Source organism: Lepisma saccharinum, chromosome 20 (genome assembly GCF_977018435.1).
Source record: "Lepisma saccharinum chromosome 20, izLepSacc3.1, whole genome shotgun sequence".
In the NCBI taxonomy this organism is placed as follows: domain Eukaryota; kingdom Metazoa; phylum Arthropoda; class Insecta; order Zygentoma; family Lepismatidae; genus Lepisma; species Lepisma saccharinum.
The window spans coordinates 26,567,573-26,586,837 of NC_139248.1; the positions used below are offsets into that span (position 1 = coordinate 26,567,573).

Below are 19,265 nucleotides of genomic sequence, written 5' to 3' on the forward strand. Positions count from 1 at the left end.
AGGTGACGATGTTACCACTACGCCATCGGGGAGGCTGTCACGGGCTGCTAATTTAATAAATAAACTAATTAACTCAACTAACTCAACTGAGCTGAGCTTAGCAACGCAACAACGAAGAATCTCTCGCCTCACCTGCTGGGCGAATTAAACATTACACGAAATATAATACGGTCAGGATAAGTGCCTAACAGTCGGAGTTACCGAGAATAAACCTAGGAGGATTTGATTTTAAATACCTGAAATGACGTTACATAATACTACGGTGTTTCTGAATATACACATATATTAAAGCACAGATAAAAACACAGTACATCTTGCCCTCTTTCACTCGATCTCACATTCATACTCTCATTCCATGGCATATGGCGACAATATGACAATTACAAAGGTTAGATTAATTACTACTTTGACCATACTCTTGTTATGTCTGGCTACATTGCCTTTTACAATTTATCGTTTAGGATTTTAAGCATAAAGTGAATAATTGTTCCTTGTGCGAACCCCTTCTATCTTTTCTGAAGGTATAAATATATTTCATGAACTGTCATGTCTCATCTTTAACATTGATTACTTCCGCCGGAATACCGATGTCTAGGGATGCCATAGCGCTGATTTAAGTTAAGCAATGATTTGATTTACGCAGATTCGCGGTAGATAGTCGTCATCTTTCTCACACACGCACATGGTTGGATCTTACCTTCGCTGCATTCCCTCTGACCTGGGTTGGGTGAAAGTGGTCCTACAGTTTTGGAAGGCCTCCACGCTCCATTGTTGCACCTCGCGGTTATCCTGGTTGGCGAAAGTGGATCAGTCGGCAGCTCCATCTGGCCTCATCGGATCCTGGCTTCACTCGTTCACTGTCGACTCCATACGACAACTTGCGCAATAATAGGTCAGTTCTTCGCGGTCACTCGTAAGTACAGATACGTGACTTGGGCGATGAGACGAACATACGCGATGAGCCATTCGCGGTTTCACATGGATATCAAATGGTATTAACTTTCACTACTTTGGACGTTGTTTCGGACGATTGACACGGGTGGACGTGTCTGGCGTTATTCTCACATAACCACACGTATGTGCACGGATGCGTTGACGGCAAGGGGGAGTAACGACCCCCTGGTTCTATTCTGCTCTACTCCATGGCTCTGAAACACTCACTCGAGGAAAAACAAATCCAGACCTCGAGTCTGCTTGCAACTCGCAGCTCGGTCGCGCGTAGCTCACACTCCGGTGGCGATTGTAGGCAAACTGTGCAAAACTGTTTCAAATCATCCCTTTTATTCCAGATTTGAACGTAGTGACGCGCTACCCTCTATGATCAGGTGCTTGTTTATTGTTTCTGGTGCTTTGACCGTTGTCCTCCTATCCTGGTCAATGCTCACTCCGGTCCTTAACCTTTGGTAGCAGCCCCTCGCGCAGAGATTAGGCTAACTCTTTCTCCATTGTAGTCAGTCACGAAAAGCAAGGACATCTCAGTAGGGTAGCTTCTCCCTTTCAATTCAGCGATGAATCTTTAATAATTCATAACTCCCGTAGTTCTGTTCTGATTAGGCTCAAATCTTGGAATCAGTACTTTCATGATGTGGTCTTCCGCTGGTTGAAATCTCATCAAATTCGGTCCATTGGTTAGAAGTTGCATTTTTCTTGTTATTCCCATAAGAATGCATGTAAATCCGAATTCGGGCGAAAAACGGTGGTTGAGCAAGCTAGTGTTGGCTAAGGCAGTTCGCTAGACACCTGTATTCGCGACGGATTTTAATAATACCAATTGCAATTAATTCCTACTAACGGGCAATTAGATTAATTACTTGTCACTCAATATTTGACCGTTATAAGGCCCAATACTTATTCTGGATTCGAACTATCGAATTGTGTGATAGAAATTGTAAACTGCCTTTTTTTTTAACATTTCACGAGTTTTAATTGGTGGTATTATTTACTTAATACTATATAAGGAAAACAAGAACATTTCATTAAAAGATTGTGGCGTACTCAAGGGGTTGGTGGGGTTTGTAATCCCTCTTTGGCTCAATTTATAAAATAAAATGAAAATACGGTAAAATTTGGCACTGACTATTAGATTTGAATTTCTGAAACAAAAAGAAAGAACAATAAGACAGAACGAAAGAATCATAGAAAGATAGAGACAGATAAGCAAGGGAAGAAAGAGAGAGGGAGATAAACAAAGCAAGAAAGAAAGAACGAAGGAATAGAGAAAGAAGGAGATAAGCAAGGAGAAGGACAGAAAGAATGAAAGAGATACGCAAGGAAATACGAACAAAGGAGGGAAACAAAGAACGAGAGAAACAATAAATAGAGATAGAGACGGATAAGAATGGGGAAAAGAGAGGACAAACAGAAAGAACAAACGAAAGAAAGAGATAAGAAAGGGAAGAAAAGAGATGGAGATAAACAGAGAGGAAGAAACATAGAAAGGAAGAAAGAAAGTATGAGGAAGAGAGAACAGAGAAAGAAAGAACGAGATAAATAAGCGAGGGAAGAAAGAAAAAGGGAAAGAAATAGATAGAAAAGAAAGAGAAACAGACAAGGAAAGAAAGAGATAGATAAGCAAGATAAGAATGCGAGAGGGAGAGAAACAGACAATGAAAGAATGATATAGATGAAGAAGGAAACAAAGAGAGAGCGTGACGAATAAAGAAAGAGAGTAAGAATTAAAGATATAGATGAAGAAGGAAGGAAAGAGTGAGAGAGAAATAAAGATATAGATGAAGAAGGAAAGAAAGAAAGAGCGTGAGAAATAAAGATATAGATGAAGGAAGGAAGGAAAGAGAGAGTGAGAAATAAAGATGTAGATGAAGAAGGAAAGAAAGAGAGAGGGTGAGATATAAAGATATAAAGAGACAAATAAAGATAAGGATGGCGATAGAGAAAATTAGACAGAATGAAATAAGAAGAGAGAGAGAGAGTGAGAGTGAGTCTTCACAGCCGTGACAACCGAAAGGCCTACGTATTCCGTCCATCCTTAACCTCTTCCCCTCCTCGAACAAAATTCGTTTGCGACGTCTGGTCACCTAAATCCGCTAGACAGGATTTGGTACCAGGATCCACAAAACGATTGAAATTTAAGATATGGTCATCGCTGTTCAAATACGAGAGTAAAACTATAACACATTTTAGCCTAATCTAAACCGAGCCTGTCAGTTGGATACGAACCACTGTGCTCGAATCAGGAACCCTCTTCATTACAAGTCGACAGCGTTTGCCACTGGGAGACCCTTGCGTGAACGGGCCTAACACATCCAGATGCTTTTTTCCCTTCCCTGCACCCAAACACTAGGAGTTTGGAAAAAAAACCAGAACCATATATTTGACTGTGTACGACACAAGAATCGCAACCAGTTCTCTTTTTGCCCCCACACTTTAGCTTCATTTTTGTGTCTTTTTCTTTCTTAACCTATTGCTTTGAAACTTGTTCGACGGACAGGTGCGCCAAAGCAAGATGAATCCTTTTGCATGTTAAATTACTACAAGCCTCACCTAAGCGGAGTAACACAGCTTCTGCCTTCACTGACTTGAAAAAAAAAAGACCGTTTACCTTGTACTGGGTGGCTTGGGAGGATGAGTTAAAATCGAGTTAATGATTGCTTGAAAAATCAGGTCTTGTAATAAGCAGCATTCCATCGGTTACGACGGCAGGCACCGTTGGGACCGCTATTAATTGGCCTATTGCGCAGGCATTGCATTAAGATTGAAGCGCCCAAGTCAAGTTTAGAGATGCCTTAGCCAGGACGGGTCATACGAACGCGTCACTTGTCCTTACCGGTCGGTTTGAAGCGGAGGGATACGTGGTGTGTGTCCGGACATTCGTAAGGCGTTCGATCGAGTGAACCTTGTGATCTTTCCGTGCTGAAATCAGGTAGGAATTTTATTGTTCTTATTTGTCTAATTGCCTTGTAATCAACGGGTCCCGGGTTCGAATCCGGTGGAGTGGTTTAGATCCAGGTGCGGATCCACGGGGAGGATGCTAGGGGCGATCGTTCCTCCTACCGACACGTTTTTGGATATACCGGGTGTCCCAGAAGTCTTTCCTTGATTACAAACTTTATTCATATCCGCTATATGCAATGCAGCGATGTGAAAGTGGTTCCAAAATGTTGGAAAGCTAACCAAGTTTTCTTGTTCCAGGTTTCAGTAACGTGGCTGTAGTGTAGCAGTGTCAGTGCCCAGGAAACCGGAAATGTTCACAAATCAGGAAAGAGCTCAGTGTGTCCCCTGGTATCATTAGGCAACAAAGCCTGTACAATTTGCACTTTGAATGCACGAAAAAAATAAACGTTTGTGTAAGATATCATAAAGATAACTTTTTGGCTCATGTTTTACGTTGTTTGAAATCGCTGAGGTTGATGGTTCGGCCACTTCTCGGTAAGTCAGCAACAGATTCTGTGGTCTTCAACTTGTCATACCACGACTTAATGCTCTCGACATCGGGCGGCATCTTTCCGTAAGTTGTTTGAAAGTTCCTCTGCACTGTTATTGGTGACCGGGTCTCGTGACACACTGAGCTTTTTCCTGATTTGTGCTACACTGCTACACTGCTACACTACAGCCACGTTACTGAAACCTGGAACAAAACAAACTTGGTTAGTTTTCCAACATTTTGGCACCACTTTCACATCGCTGCATTGCATATAGCGGATATGAATAAAGTTTGTAATCAGGGAAAGACTTCTGGGACACCCGGTATAATTATGCCCAGAGGCGGCGATTAGGAGGGACGTGGGGCCAGTTCCCTCGCCACATTTTGCTCCCGCTAATCCATGTCTACCAAGAGAAAATAAACTGTCCTTTCCCCCCAGTTTTGTCACCTAATCGCAGTTACAGATAATGCCTAATATATTTGAAGACTCAACTATTCTGTCTTTTATCACCAAGTTTAATAGTCTCCAAAATATTTTTTAAAGTTTGATTAAAGTCCACTTCATGCTCATTATAGGCAGATCGTAATTGGACCTACAGTTTAAATTTAGATCCGAACCACTGCCTTAAAATGGTATCGAACCCGAGACCCCTTGAGAGAATAAGTATGTGCCTTCTGTTCATTCACTTTACTTGTCGTTCATTTTACCGTGACAGTGGGAAGAATAATGATAAGGACATACAATAATAACCATCCGCTGCAGCCAGTGGCGTGCCCAGGATTTTCGTAAGGGGGGAGTTACATATACTTTTTTTTTTACTAGCAGCCCTCATTTTTGCCATTTTACCTATGACGTGTTTTTAGTAATACTGGGCCAACGTGGGGGTTATGACCCACACCAACCCCCCCCCCCTTAGACACGCCACTGATTGCAGCCCTGAATCCCTATTTTTGCAAAGCAATGCGTTAGCCAGGCAGGAGCCAGGGCGGCTCAGCGCCTCCCGGCACCGTCGTCAGCTTCCGTGCCCTGTGACAGGTTAAACTATTTTGTATAATTTGTTTGCAGTGAGGAGTTGAAATGTGTACAGCAGATATTATCTTGCTCACAACTTGGTGAAGGATGAATTCACTGAACATGAACAGCAGTTATTCGTTCATCTTGTTTATGAGCTGAAGTCTAAGTAACTGCAAGTATTTAGATCATCTAGACTTTGTAAGTTCTTTCATAGGAGGACTTCTTTATCTGTACCTTCACTGTCCCTGTTGCGGCCTCCCGTTCGTTTTGGACAGAAATCTGTGACTTTGACATCATCATTTCATTCCTTCCACATCTTCGATCAACAGCTCCCAGGTTTTGCGAACGAAAGGGAGTTTTATTGCTTCGGCCGGGAGCGGAATGTGTAGTATGGATTGTGTAGCAAGGGATGATGTGAGTAGCAGTCAATTATCACTTCAAAAGATGTTTTAGAAGATATAGGTATGATATTTGAAAATTTTGTGTTAACGACTCCCCACACACATAATTTACCTTCAATTAATACTGTTAAACTTTTGAAAAATTGACTTTGTTTGCAAATCCCCCCTGGCAACCGGTGAGCCCCTCTGGAGATCAATTCTAGCTACGGGCCTACTCCCAACCCTAACTTCTGGATCCGCCACTCTTTGGATCCCACTTTAAACTGTAGTTCCGGTCCCGATTGGCCTATCTGTGCATAAACTGGACTTCACAACAATTCAACGCCCATTACACAATCTTCACTATGGCTAAGATCCAAAAGGACACCTGGGCCTCCCCCATGGCGCAGTGGTAGCGTCATTGCCTTGTAATCAAGGGGTCCCGGGTTCGATACCCGTTGGAGGCACAAGTGGTTCGGAACCCACTTTAAACTGTAGGTCCAGTCCCGATTAGCCTTACTGTGCATAAAGTGGACTTAAAACACCAACTCAACAACAACAACAACAACCAAAAGGACACCTTCATAGCACCAGGCAATGGATAGTGTTCATAACTTCAAGGAGCATTTTGTTGAAGTTAACAAAGATGTCCTCATTGTTGATTTTTTGAGTTACCGGTACCTTTTACTACTTTATATGCTGCACTCGTTTTCAATGAACTTATCTCTTACGTGCTTAGGTGCTAGGTTAAAATACAAGGTGGCCCAAAAGTCATCACCTGATTTTCTTAGCCTATAGCTTGGGTCTTAAATTAATCAAAGTAGGTTTCTTTGTGTTAAACTTTTATTGATACTTGTAAGTTTTATGTCCTCAATTTTAAAAGATGTCATCCAACAAATGATCACCATTCGAATTGATGCAAATTTGGGCTCTTCTTATCGAGTTTTCCATGGTGTTGGAAAGAATCTGCGGGGAAATGTTTTCAATTTCATGCTGAATATTGTCCATTAGTTGCTGCAACGTCTCTGGCTTAATCACATGAACCAATGACTTCAAATATCCCCAAAGGAGAAATTTGGAGCGGTCAAATCGGGGAACCTGGCGGGCCATGGCAAATCACCGAAACGGGATATTACTCTGCCCGGAAAAGTGTCACGCAAAATTGTCACCTCTTTTCCACGTTCTTGTGGGGTACACTTATTCATTTTCGCACACAATAAATTTCGTGAGTATCTTCTATTTAACTGGCAAAACACTACTGATATAACCAACAAGATGTCAAAATAAAGGTCAGTTCAAATAGGATGATGACTTTTGCGCCACCCTTTATGAATAACTCTCTTGTTCCTGTCTGTTGATTCTTCATTTTCTATCTCTAAAACTAGCCCCTTCCCTCAAATTCCCAATTCTTTAATGGATCTAATATGCATGTTATCGGAATAGGCCTACTGAGAAAAAAACGCAGTACACGAGAATGGTTTTTTACATTGATAATTAAGCTAAATTAGATCTGTAAAAAATATTTTGAATAAGTATTTACAGAATCCCATGCAGGTGGTGTAGTCGGTAGGGCGTCTGACTGATGCGGGAGACCCGGGTTCGATCTCCGGTGTGGATGATCTAAGGTCGGAATTTTCCGGCCTTGTACCCACATATAGTCGCTCTGGGGCTCACCTAGCCTCAAATCAATGGGTACCTGGGCGCAGGGTTGGCAAGGTAATTTATTAGTTACGATTTTTACGTAAATTACGCGTAATTTACTAGTAATTTACTTCGCGTAGAAAACCAGTTTTTTTACACAGATGTAAAAAACTAATTTTCTTTTCTTAAATATAAAAACTACTTTAATTATATTACATTTTCAACATTAATTTTCTTACATATTTCAGAACAAAATCATTATTTTCTGAAGATTGTTTGTTTATACAGCCACCTCACGCCCTCACCCTCACTAACAGATTTTTATAAATGTAATTATTCTTTCACATATTTAAAAATTTGAGAAACCTGTTGATACATACATGTTGCACTAGTACTTCTATTTATAACACAACATAACGATTAGCGACAATTTATTTGGATTGGATTTCGAAGTTTTAGTAACAGCATCAAATTCCTTCTTCTTGCGTATTATACACTTGCAAGGATAATTATGATGTTAACGTGAATATGGCAGTTTGTAAATTTCCCATATTAAGAGCACATATAAATTAGGAAAGTTTTTTTAGAACCTTTTTTTGTTTTCTACCACTGCCAACTGCCGTACATAACAATAACCATCGCGAAAAACATGTTTTATTTCAATTTTTATGTTTGATTCTAGTTTTTACATACGTTACGTTTTATACGTATTTTACGCCCAACCGTAATTTACGTGTCATGTACAAAACTTTATTTACGCGTATTTTCCGAACCCGGATAAAAGCGGCAGGAGCGTGGTGCTGATCACATCACTTCCAAATTGCCGAGATCGAGAATATGTACCTTCATACCTTACCATGTATTCCTTATGAGCAAACATCTTCAAGTTACAGCTAATCAAATAGAAGTTCCAGATTTTTTCCCAACACAAACAAAATCTTCAACCTGTCCTCTTTCCGTTCGTGTGTTTTTCTACACATTTGGAAGTTTTTATATTTACAAGACAATAAGTAAAATAATATACTCTCATAAGCGTCATGCTAAGCTTTCTCCCCCTCCTTCAACCACCCAGCGCACAGACCACTCACTCTTTCTCCAGGTCGCAGCGGGGAAAGGTTGGTGGGGAGGAGGAACCTCGCGTCTGGCGGGACATGGACACTGTTCCTCGTCTCGCCTTCACCTCACACTCCTGGTACTGGCAATCACGTTCCGACGACATGGGTCTGTTCTCGATAACATGTTGTTGATCAGAGTTAGCTACACTACATTGCCAAACGTCACCGGACACCCAAGTTAACGTGGCGGTAGTGTCATGGTTTGTGACTGTTAGTTTTGATCAATGGCAACATTAAAAGTTGAGTTTATGAGGACATTTTTGACAATAGCATGCTGCCCATACATTGACAACAGTTTGGAATGGGACCTTTTCTCTATCAGCACGATAATGCCCCTGCCCATAAAGCATGGTCCAGACCCACTTGACCGAAAACGACCCATGAACTATTCACAAGGCTATAGGACGAATGAAAGAAAATCCACCAGCAATGATAAGAACGATAATAGAAGCTAGAAAGTCTCAGTAAACATGGATCTGCAAACCATCCATTTTCGAGATAATCGCGAATGTGTGATTACAAGCGGCCACTGACTTCATTGTTTCTAAACGTCGTCCTAATTGGTAAAATCCTAATAATACACTAAGAAAAGTGACTCCCACAGTACGATTAGACCGTGCACTGATTGTATCCGTCCTGTTTGATTACAACGCCACCTCTCGGAAATCTTCTGTTTTGTAAAAAAGAGCAAACCCCAGAACGCGGAAGGAGTAAAGCACTCTGTGTTTACAAAATGCAATGAGTGACGGCTTCTAACCACACATTCGCACAAATTATTAGCATTTTACCAACCAGGGCGACGTTTACAAACAATGAAGTCAGTGGCGGCTTGTAATCACACATTCGCGATTATCTCGAAAACGGCCCGTTTGCAGACCCATGTTTACTGAGACATTTTTCTTCTATTATCGTGTACTTTCACCTGTGTCAGTTTGCGCTTTACTTTTGAGACACCATGTATATATATATTACACAATAAATATGTGTCAATTATTAAATAATCAAATTATTTTATAAAACATACAATATATTATATCGACTGACCATTTAAAATTCGATTGCAAATTTTAGATTATAATATACTACCAATGTAATGAACAATGCTTTGCGTGACTAAGGGGCAACAATTAAGAGACATTAAGAAGATAATTGTTTCCTGTATAAAATTCACATCTAAATTCTATTACGTGTTTTATTAATATATTTATATACAATACTTTGTGGTAGCTGACGAAAGCCGATGAGAAATGGAGAAGAAATAACAAGTCTGACTATTTGCTGTGTTTTGGGGATTGATGGGTTCAGAAGTGCCCTTAGAGATGAGGCTCTTTGTTCTCAGTTCTTTATGTGTTTATTCCAGTACAGTATATTCGACTCCCAAACTAATTATTTATGTTTGTTGTTACAGCCAAAACTCTCTCCCCCCCGGAAAAGTTTGGTGGGGGGGAATTTCAGGACATGATCGTTGGTGGGGGGAATTCCCCCTGTGCCCCCAGGATTTCGCACCTTGGTGTCCGGTGACTTTTAATTATATAGTGCAGTGTTGGAGCGACACAGTAGTCAATTGAAGGCAAGACGTAACAATTGGGCCTAACATAAGCTTTGAACACCTTTATTCGAGATCTATACGTTGACATTTGCATATAATATAAAGACAGAGAAACATAAATGAGATCATGCAAGTTACAAAAGCGTGAATGAAGTCCTAACAGACAGTAAGGAACTTCACTCGTCAGTCTTGTCCACCTGAAGAAATTCACACACGGCGTTAATAAAGGCAGAAGGGTTTTGGGAGTGAAGAGTGCGTTCGGAGCCTATTATGGACGCAAACTCTGCCCTGGGAAACAGTTTCCTGATCGTTACGCGGTTGTCATCGCGCTCCGAGCTCATCTTCGCCCCGGTGACGAAGAGCGCCGGTCCCTTGTACGTGGTGGTGAATTCCGGAAACGCCATCAGCATCCGGAAGTTCTTCGTGATGGCTTCGAGATTCAGCCTCCACCCTATCTTGCTCTCCTGTTCCACGAGGTTCGTGAGGATGAACTGCCTCGTGAAGGAATCGGGAACGAACGATTCCAGGTGTGCGTTCGCGGCCTTGCGGGCGCTGATCAAAGACTCGTCGGGGTGCGCTCTGAACTGTCGCATCAGGGCGAACAGGATCTCCATCGCTTCGACGTTACGCGGAGGGCCTAAGATTGGTGCGTCCACAGCCACCAGGCGCTCCACCAGGGACGGGTACTTGAGTGCCAGCGCCATCATGGTCTTGCCACCCATGCTGTGCCCAATGACGATGGCCTTCGATGTGTTCAGCTCCCCCATGAGCGAACGTATGTCCTCCACCATGTGGTGATACGTGAAGTCTGACGAGTGTGGACTCTCTCCGTGGTTTCTTGCATCCACAGATATCACTTGTCGCTGGGTTCGCTTGTGAATTTGCTTGGATATGTAGTTCCAGTTCTGCTTACACCCTAAGAGATCATGCATTAGAATAATGGGCCAGTCGTCCCGCACGAGGGATGTGTCGTAGATGGCATAGGCTAACGGCAAGGGCTTGTAAGACTCTTGCTCCACATGCAACCTAAACCGTCTCGCATTGGGGCGACAGGAACGGGAAAGACTTGAACATATCTTCCACATTGTGACACCAGGTTGCCCCTGAAGAAGAAATTATGTGAGAATTTTGTTACTAAGTCCACAACAGAACAACAGCTTGGCAACAGTTGTCATTATTGAACGCTCAAAATGCACATTGTTATTACCAAGGCTAGTTCGCTGCACTTTTCGACTGCGCTCACGTGCCTAAACGCACCGTCATGGAAATATGCGGCTGGGTAGAATTGCGCTGTTGCCACATATGGGAAAAGCAAAGCGAGGTCGGGACAAAAGTCGCTGGTTCCCGCGCACTGTGTGACAACGTCAACCGGGCTGCGTTGCCTAGTTCGAGCGTCAGACCGAGCTCTCTGTGGGGCACCTTCGAGCAGTGGCGCAGGAACGTTTTTCATTTGGGGGGGTACAAAATTCAGCCTCCCATACATGCACACACACACACACACACACATTCTACTTCACGGTTGCCTATACCTAGGTATAATGTGAAGGCTTGGGAAATTTTACATTTTAGAGCAGTACACATGTATTTCCTGTTTTTTTAAAATGCATAAATAATTCGTATTTCTTTGTTTTTTTTTTAGAATTTATGGTTATTTTAAAAACAGCTCTTAAGACCAGATAACAATTCCAAAACTCTCAAAGTTCTGGATCTTGTTCTGGGCTCATTTTGAATTTAACGGAACGGAAAACCAAGAGTTCGAAATGTGAAAATTGGGAACAAAGATACATCTATTCATTTTAATGCAGGGTGAGATTAAAGGGTGTGAGGAGGATTCTCTCGTTCTTTATCTTGAGCCATCCCAACCAGGAATAATCATCCTCCACCCACTGGATATAGAAACCATAATATATCACACTTATAGAGTTCCATTCAGTTCAGTTCATTTTAATTTGAAAGTCCCATAGCTAAGCATAAAAAGATATTTCAACAATTTATGGCTGATGTGTACCACATCCAATGCTTTTTAGAAGTCTGTATTTTCTCAGACATCTAGAGGACGTTGTATTATAAAACAAAAAAAATGAGTTTAGATAGTTACCGATCAACTCGTAAGAGGTCTAACTTTGCATTTGACAAAGCATTTAATCGTAATATAATTAGCTGTACCTAATTAAGCTCTCAAGCACTGCAAGTACCACCAGTGGCGTACCCTGGATTTTCGAAAGGGAGGGGTTATGTACAATTTTTATTGGTTATCAACAATCATTTTGTCATATTTTCCTACCTTTGACGTTCCTTTTTTAGGAATACTGGGCGAAAGGGGGTTATAAACTCCTTCAACTCCTCTTGGAACACAGGTCAATGAACTAAATAGTAGCAGGCACAATGTAGTAGTATAAGTTTACAATGGTTTGAATTTCTGTGGTAAGGAAGATAATGCATGTAAGTTATAAACAATATAAACTTTATTATTAAGCGAATTGAAAATAGGTACTATTTTATTTTAACAGTAGTACCTTGCCTCTGTCAAATTATCTAACAGGGGGGTACAGGGGGTACAACCGGATTTAGGGGTACAGTACCCCCTTCAAAAATTTGGGGGGTACAATGTAAAAAAAGGTAAAAAAAGGTAAAGTGCTCCCCTGTGCTTAGCACCACGCCATGAAGGCGTATAGGGGGTGTGGGGGTAACGCCCCACACTTTCTTGATCCGGTCGTGAGTGGGGGTGATGTGATCACCATCACGCCCCTGACCGCCTTTACCCCCCAGGGTTTCCCCCAGGTAGCCATGTCATTCAATGTACCCCTGCAACCCCCCCCCCTCCGTTTCTGCGCCACTGTTTTCGAGTCCCATTCGATACAGAGCTGGCGATCGTTTGAATTGAAAGTTCGTTACAGGCCCGAGAAATGGAGTCCCATATCTACACGTCGTACTGCTCTTAAACGTTCGAACACACAAGGTGGTAATCCGACGTGGCAACATTGTAAACTTCTGCAACCCGCCTAATTTCATTGGCGTGCGTTTTAATTGGTTACAAAATACAACTTTTTCAGTGGCGGCTACCCCTCACCTTATCTCACCTAAGTTCACTTACTTTCCACCTCCCTTGAATGTGAGTGAAGAAAAATAATAGCCTTATTTTTAGAATACTTTTAAGTGTTACTGTTAAAGATCACGTTTATTGTAACTATGGTTTTATTTAAAAAAAACTACATATTGACATCAAAATAACAATAATCTCTTAGCTTAACTTGCTACATGCATTTGCAATATATTTATTTATTATGTTACTGGACAGTGACTTGAATTATTCTTGTCAACAATGTACCCTACTCTTAAAAAAACAAAAAAAGAAAAAAAGCAAAGCAGCCGGTGGAGCCACATAACGGTTCGATCTCACTTTATAAACTAGGGATGTCCATGTTTTTCGATTTTCGAAATTGAATTTTTTCGATTTTTCGTTTTTCCATACATTTTTCATTTTTTGAAAAATAAATCGTTGTGTGAAAAAAATTCGTCCCTTTTCGTTTTCGAAAAAAAAACAAATTTTCGATTTTGAATTTTTCGAAAAATAATGGCCATCCCTACTTTAAACTGTAGGTGCAGTCCCGATTAGCCTTACTGTGCATGAAGGGGATTTCAAAATAAACTCAAGCAAACAAATAAATAGCCACGCTTACATAATCAGAATTAAGGTTTTGGCGCTAATCAAGGGGGGACTCTCCTTTTTGGCGCCTCCCCGAGGGCGGCGCCCCGGCCAGTCGCACGGCTCTTAAGTTGTTAGTTATGTCAATATTGAGATATTTAATTTTCCTTCTGAACAATCGCAAGGTATCTAAGATAAAGATGAGAGCATCCGCTTTTATTAGCAATTCCATTTCTTTGGGCGTTACGAAAGAAAGGTTAACAATACCATTGACACAAACTGGACCTCCGCGGCACGTGACTTTCCAGGCGACAGTTCCAGAAAGCTGCGACGACCTTCGCTCTCAATGTCGCTCCAGGAGCAAGAACCAGCGCCACGGCCATGACCCCCTAGACTTGCCATGTTTCTTATGTGTGTGTATGTGTGTGCGGTACAAGAATGGCGCCACAACACACTGAAGCCACAAAAAACATATCCGTTCAAAATTTTCCACTTGCAAGGAGGACACTTGTGGAATCCAAATGAGATCGCACAGCATTGTCTCGATTCTTCCTAGATGTGAGTTGAGTTTTGAATAGAATAGAATAGAATTTATTTCCAGTATGAGCCTTTACAGCTGAACATATTTTATTTCCCTGATATATTTCCCTCATATATTTTTGTCTTGCCTCCCCTGTTTCTTTGCGCTGGAGGAGAATGTGAAATTTCGTCTCGTCTTCACCGCATAGCAGGCATTCTACGCTCCCGTCCTCCCGTTTTAGTTTAACTTGTGCCCATCCCCCCTGTCTGAACCAGGCCAATCCTGACCTTTCTTTTGCACCACATAAATCCACGTAGTTCCTCCTTCCCCATTCTCGATCCGTGTCCACTATTTTCGCTGATGTTAATGATATTTTTGCGTCGCATTCTGCCAAAATTTTCTGTTTGTTAATGTCTTCCAGTCTGGCACGTATGGCCCCTAGCATCTGCATATCAATTCTCCCCTCTATTCCCTCTTCCCACACCCATCCCAGCCCTATACTGTATAATTCAGTCTTTGTTTTTGCTACCCATTGCTTCCCATTACCCCCCCCCCCTATCTGTGATTGTACACAGAGTTTCTTCAAATTTCCCCCCTCCATGGTGATCAGTTTTGCCCAGTATTTAATGCTCCTCATTTTGGCATCCACTTCCTCTCTTAATTTTCCCATTTCCCTCAGTGCTCCACATGTTGCCATACCTCTCCTATGGAACCAACGCATGACAATTTTCGATATATTTTGCCCCCTTAGAAACAAAATTATGTACACCCTATTCTACTTCGCTTTTCTGCCAGTTCTGGTTAATCGCGAATATTTGGATGAATGATGATATGATGAAATGGATGAAAGGATAATCGCAAAAAACACATGGTCGGAACACAAAATGAGAGTCCTAAAGAATATTATACTGGCTGTGAGTCCAGACGTCACAGCTTCGATAGTCTGCAAATTGTAGTTCAGTGTGTATTACGTTTGAATTGAAGTTTCAAGTCCATTTTATGCACAGAGAGGCTAATCAGGACTGGACTTACAGTTAAAAGTGCACTGTGCAATGTGCCTCCATCGGGTATCGAACCCGGGACTCTTTGATTAGAAGACGACATTACGAATACGCCATCAGTGTGTGTACTACGTGGACGAGAAGTATGACGCTCAACAGTACAGTCACGGACACTTCTGGGATGTAGCGATTGCATTGAAAGTCAATGGGACCACTACAACCCATAAGTGTCCGTGACTGTACCTCGTACACCTGGCTTTCTAAACTGTTAATGTAGAAATGCTATTAATTAAGTGTGAGCATTATTTATGCTACTGTCTTTCTATTTTGATTATTTCAAGTCACTTTTCTGCGTCATGTGTTAACTGGGACGATGAGGATGAATGGAGATGGCATTATCGGACTTAGAGGAAGGGACACGGGGCACATGCCCTTCCCAAAAGGAATGATGATATCTTCATATCCCAACACACAAAAAAATCATCGAACAACATAAGATAAAATCCTTCAACAATTTCCTTTGGTAATATCATATTTCGCAGCATACATCCCAGAAAGTGAATTCTCAACTGTCATTTTTTCATTTATTTAATCATTGAAGGCGCTGTGCTTTGGGCTCCAAGCATCGTGAGGAAATTGGGGAGCTACGAGTGAGTAGCGTAACCCGTTCATAAATATCTCCTATAATGGCTGGGGGTTCGACGTGCTGACCCCACGTCACCCCATTACCGGTTGAAGACAGGGTGCGAAATCATTTAAGACTAGTGGTTGGGAGAAAGATCTACAACCCCCCTCCCCACAAACATACATATAAATTATATGATATAAATATTTATAATGTTATTAAAAGTAAAAATAAATGACTAAATTAAATTATTAAATTAAAAATATTATTATCAATTACCCAAAAATAAATAAATTTGTTACTTTTACATAGATCAGATATTAAAAAGTAGCAAAGTACATCCTTTACCAACTGATTAAAGATGTCCATAAATTTCAAAATAGTTGAAATGGATTTTATTATTTATAAATTTTCTATAGTTTTGGTTTATATTAATATCAATCAATTAGATTTCATAGTTATTATTGTTTTATTTCTTGTTTTACTTTTATTGTGCGTATTGATGTAGATTTGTTAATGATCTCTTGAGAGAGAAAAAGCATTAACACTCACAGCTACACTAATTTGTGTATGTTTTCGATATTATTCTTAGTACAGTATATTTGAAATTAAAAGTAATTGTTTATCTTTTGTTTGTTGTAACAAAAAGCTTCCCCCCGAAATTTTTTGGTGGGGGAGATTTTTGAGGCAAAAATTGTTGCTGGGAGGAAATTCCCCCCGTCCCCCACAGGATTTCGTACCCTGGTTGAGGAACTCCACATCTCTTAGCTAGGATTGTGGGAGGGAGACTGGCAGTCGGGAGATAGACCAAGGCCCTTATGGGCTGTCAAGTACTGCAAGTACTGCTTCTACGTAACTAAGACACTGTCGCCGCGTAATCAAGGGTCCGATATTAATTGCACGGTGGATTGTCTCCTATTTTAAACTGTAGGCCAGATTAGAATTTAGTAATATCTTCACAAAGTGTACCTCAAACAAACTTTGTCAAACCTTTTCGCAGTTATTCAATATGCATAAAATGTATACATTATATTTGCAATGTTACGTCCGATGACATGCTTATATGTTTATGCATAATCTGTGCACCCTCCCAGAACAATATTCTGGATTCGCCTATGGGTGATAGAAAAACAATGATGCATCCACGCCTTAACTAGGGTTTGAACCAGGAGCCTCTGGATTTGAAGTGTGTTTTCCTGACCAGTCTGCCATGAAGGCCGGCTTAAAGTAACGACGCCCCCAAGTGCTAATCTGTCAGCTTCCGTCCATGTACGCCAGTAGTCTCTATATACCAGGGTTGTTAAAGGTGCAGGGATTTTAAATAAATTCAATTCCGGTCCAGGAGAGAAAATCAGCAGGCGTAAATGGGTTCTGGACCGTAAGGAACATTATTATCTGTAAAGTAATTCAATTCGGTCCAGGAACCTTTATTCCGGATCAATTTCTGTCCGGGAGAGAAAAATCAGCAAGTGTAAAGGGGTTCTAGACCTAAAGAGCCTTTTTATGTTTTAAGTTTTTCAATTCGGTCCAGGGACCTTTTTCCGGATCAATTTAAATACGGTCCAGCAAAGTTTTGTTTCTTATCAATTTAAATACGTTCCAGGAATTTAATTCCGGTCCAAGTTTCGTGCTGAAATGAAACAATACGCAAGTTGGACCGAATTTAAATTGTGCGAGATAAAGAAAGGTTCCGGTCCGGAACCCAATAGAACCCATTTGGAACCCAATAGAACCCATTTGGAACCTTATACGAACATAGAACAACATGCAATAACCAAAATGGGAACAGTGAAACACACACAAGCGAGAAAATCAATTGAGGTCTCTGTGGATGTCTTCAACGACGTTTTGGGACAAAACACTATCTTTCCCCTGGAAGACCAATTGTTTTAAGAACCTCCTCCAGCAGAGAATCTCAGAAATTAAAGGTTGGCTCGGACACGCAACCAATCTTCAAATGCCACAACGACGTATCTTTAACAGAAACCACGCCGCGAAACTATTTATTTTCACGTAAATACGTTCCCGTAAGTGCCGTTTGTGTGTTCCCTCGGGGGATTGGTGGACTGTTGACGTGGGAGCCACAGTAGCGAGAGATATTGAGGAATGTGTCCGCCTAATGATACGTTCCCAGAGGAGAATTTCCCAACGTGCCTGAGCTTCACAGCGAAGTTATATGTCTGAAGGCGAAGGTTTCAGTTTCGCCTGGATCAATTATCAGGAAGTAACTTGCTACACTGTTTTTCACTTAGCGTCACTTTTTGAGCCTCTTTTCGATAATCGCGAAAGCGGCCTTGTGAAAACCGAGACTAGACCGAGACATAGTTTTCGAGATTCTCGGTCTCGCTGGAGACTTGTTGTAGTAATGATTGTAATGTCATCTGCATATGCGCAGATTTGACTGGACTTTCCAATCGGTTCTCAACCTCCTTTGATTTTTTATACATATCTTTCACATTTTATATTTTCTTATAATTCATTGTTGCACATTCGGCTTGATTCAATCACTCATTGTAATTATCTAACTTTTCATCTTTGTTTTAATCATCCTTTACAACCTTCTACTTTGTTAGAATTAGGTTTATTCTCTGTTACTGGTGCTGCCATCTGTTTTTGTCTAAGTCAAACATTTTCCTTTTTTCGTTCCCTTCTGGTCAGCTACATTTATTACTTTATGCAGTGCCAGATTAAATAAGACAGCCGAAAGTCCATCCCCTTGTTTCACTCCTGTATTGAATTCTAATTCTTCACTCAGTTTGCTACTTACTTTCACTCTTGCCTTAGTGTCACTCATGGTCATTCTTATTAGTCTTATTATTATGAGGGGAATATTATACTCCTCAAATACTATAAACAGTCCATTCCGATTAACACTGTCCAAAGCCTGCCTGAAGTCAACAAATAAAAAATACAAATCCACGTCATGTTCATAAAACTTCTCCATCATCTGTCTAATAATCAAAAGCTTGGGGTGGAAGCTCTGAATATGAGTTTCTTAGTATACTTCAACTTATTATACAATATGTTTAATCCTGCTAAAGTAGTACAATTAATTGACACTGTACAAATTAGATATTTATAGGATTTCTGGGGAGACTTCAGCCCCCTGAGCCCCTGGCTACGTGTCTGAGCAGGATGTTCCAGGTTCGAACTCTGGTCAGGTATGATTTGTTTCATCACCCATTTTATATGTTCACCATTCTCATACTCATCGTCGCTATTATAACCGAAGATTAGGAAAGAGATGTAAAATAGTTAGTATAAATATACCGTACATGTAGGGTTATTCTGTATAGGACTAAAAGTAAGCAACAAGAAAAAAAATCGAATATGAGTCTGGAGCCTAACGCAATCTGTACTAATAATGAGTCTGATGGCTTCAAATTTCCCTG

General features: G+C 41.0%; 1 protein-coding gene and 1 pseudogene across 8 annotated transcripts in view; both read right to left on the reverse strand.

Moving 5' to 3' along the window:
* Ca-beta (Calcium channel protein beta subunit) overlaps positions 1 to 19,265 on the reverse strand; it is a 588,734-nt gene that overhangs the window by 467,657 nt on the left and 101,812 nt on the right. The gene's annotated exons all lie outside the window — the stretch shown is intronic.
* LOC146003564 (sn-1-specific diacylglycerol lipase ABHD11 pseudogene) lies at positions 10,197 to 11,217 on the reverse strand (annotated as a pseudogene).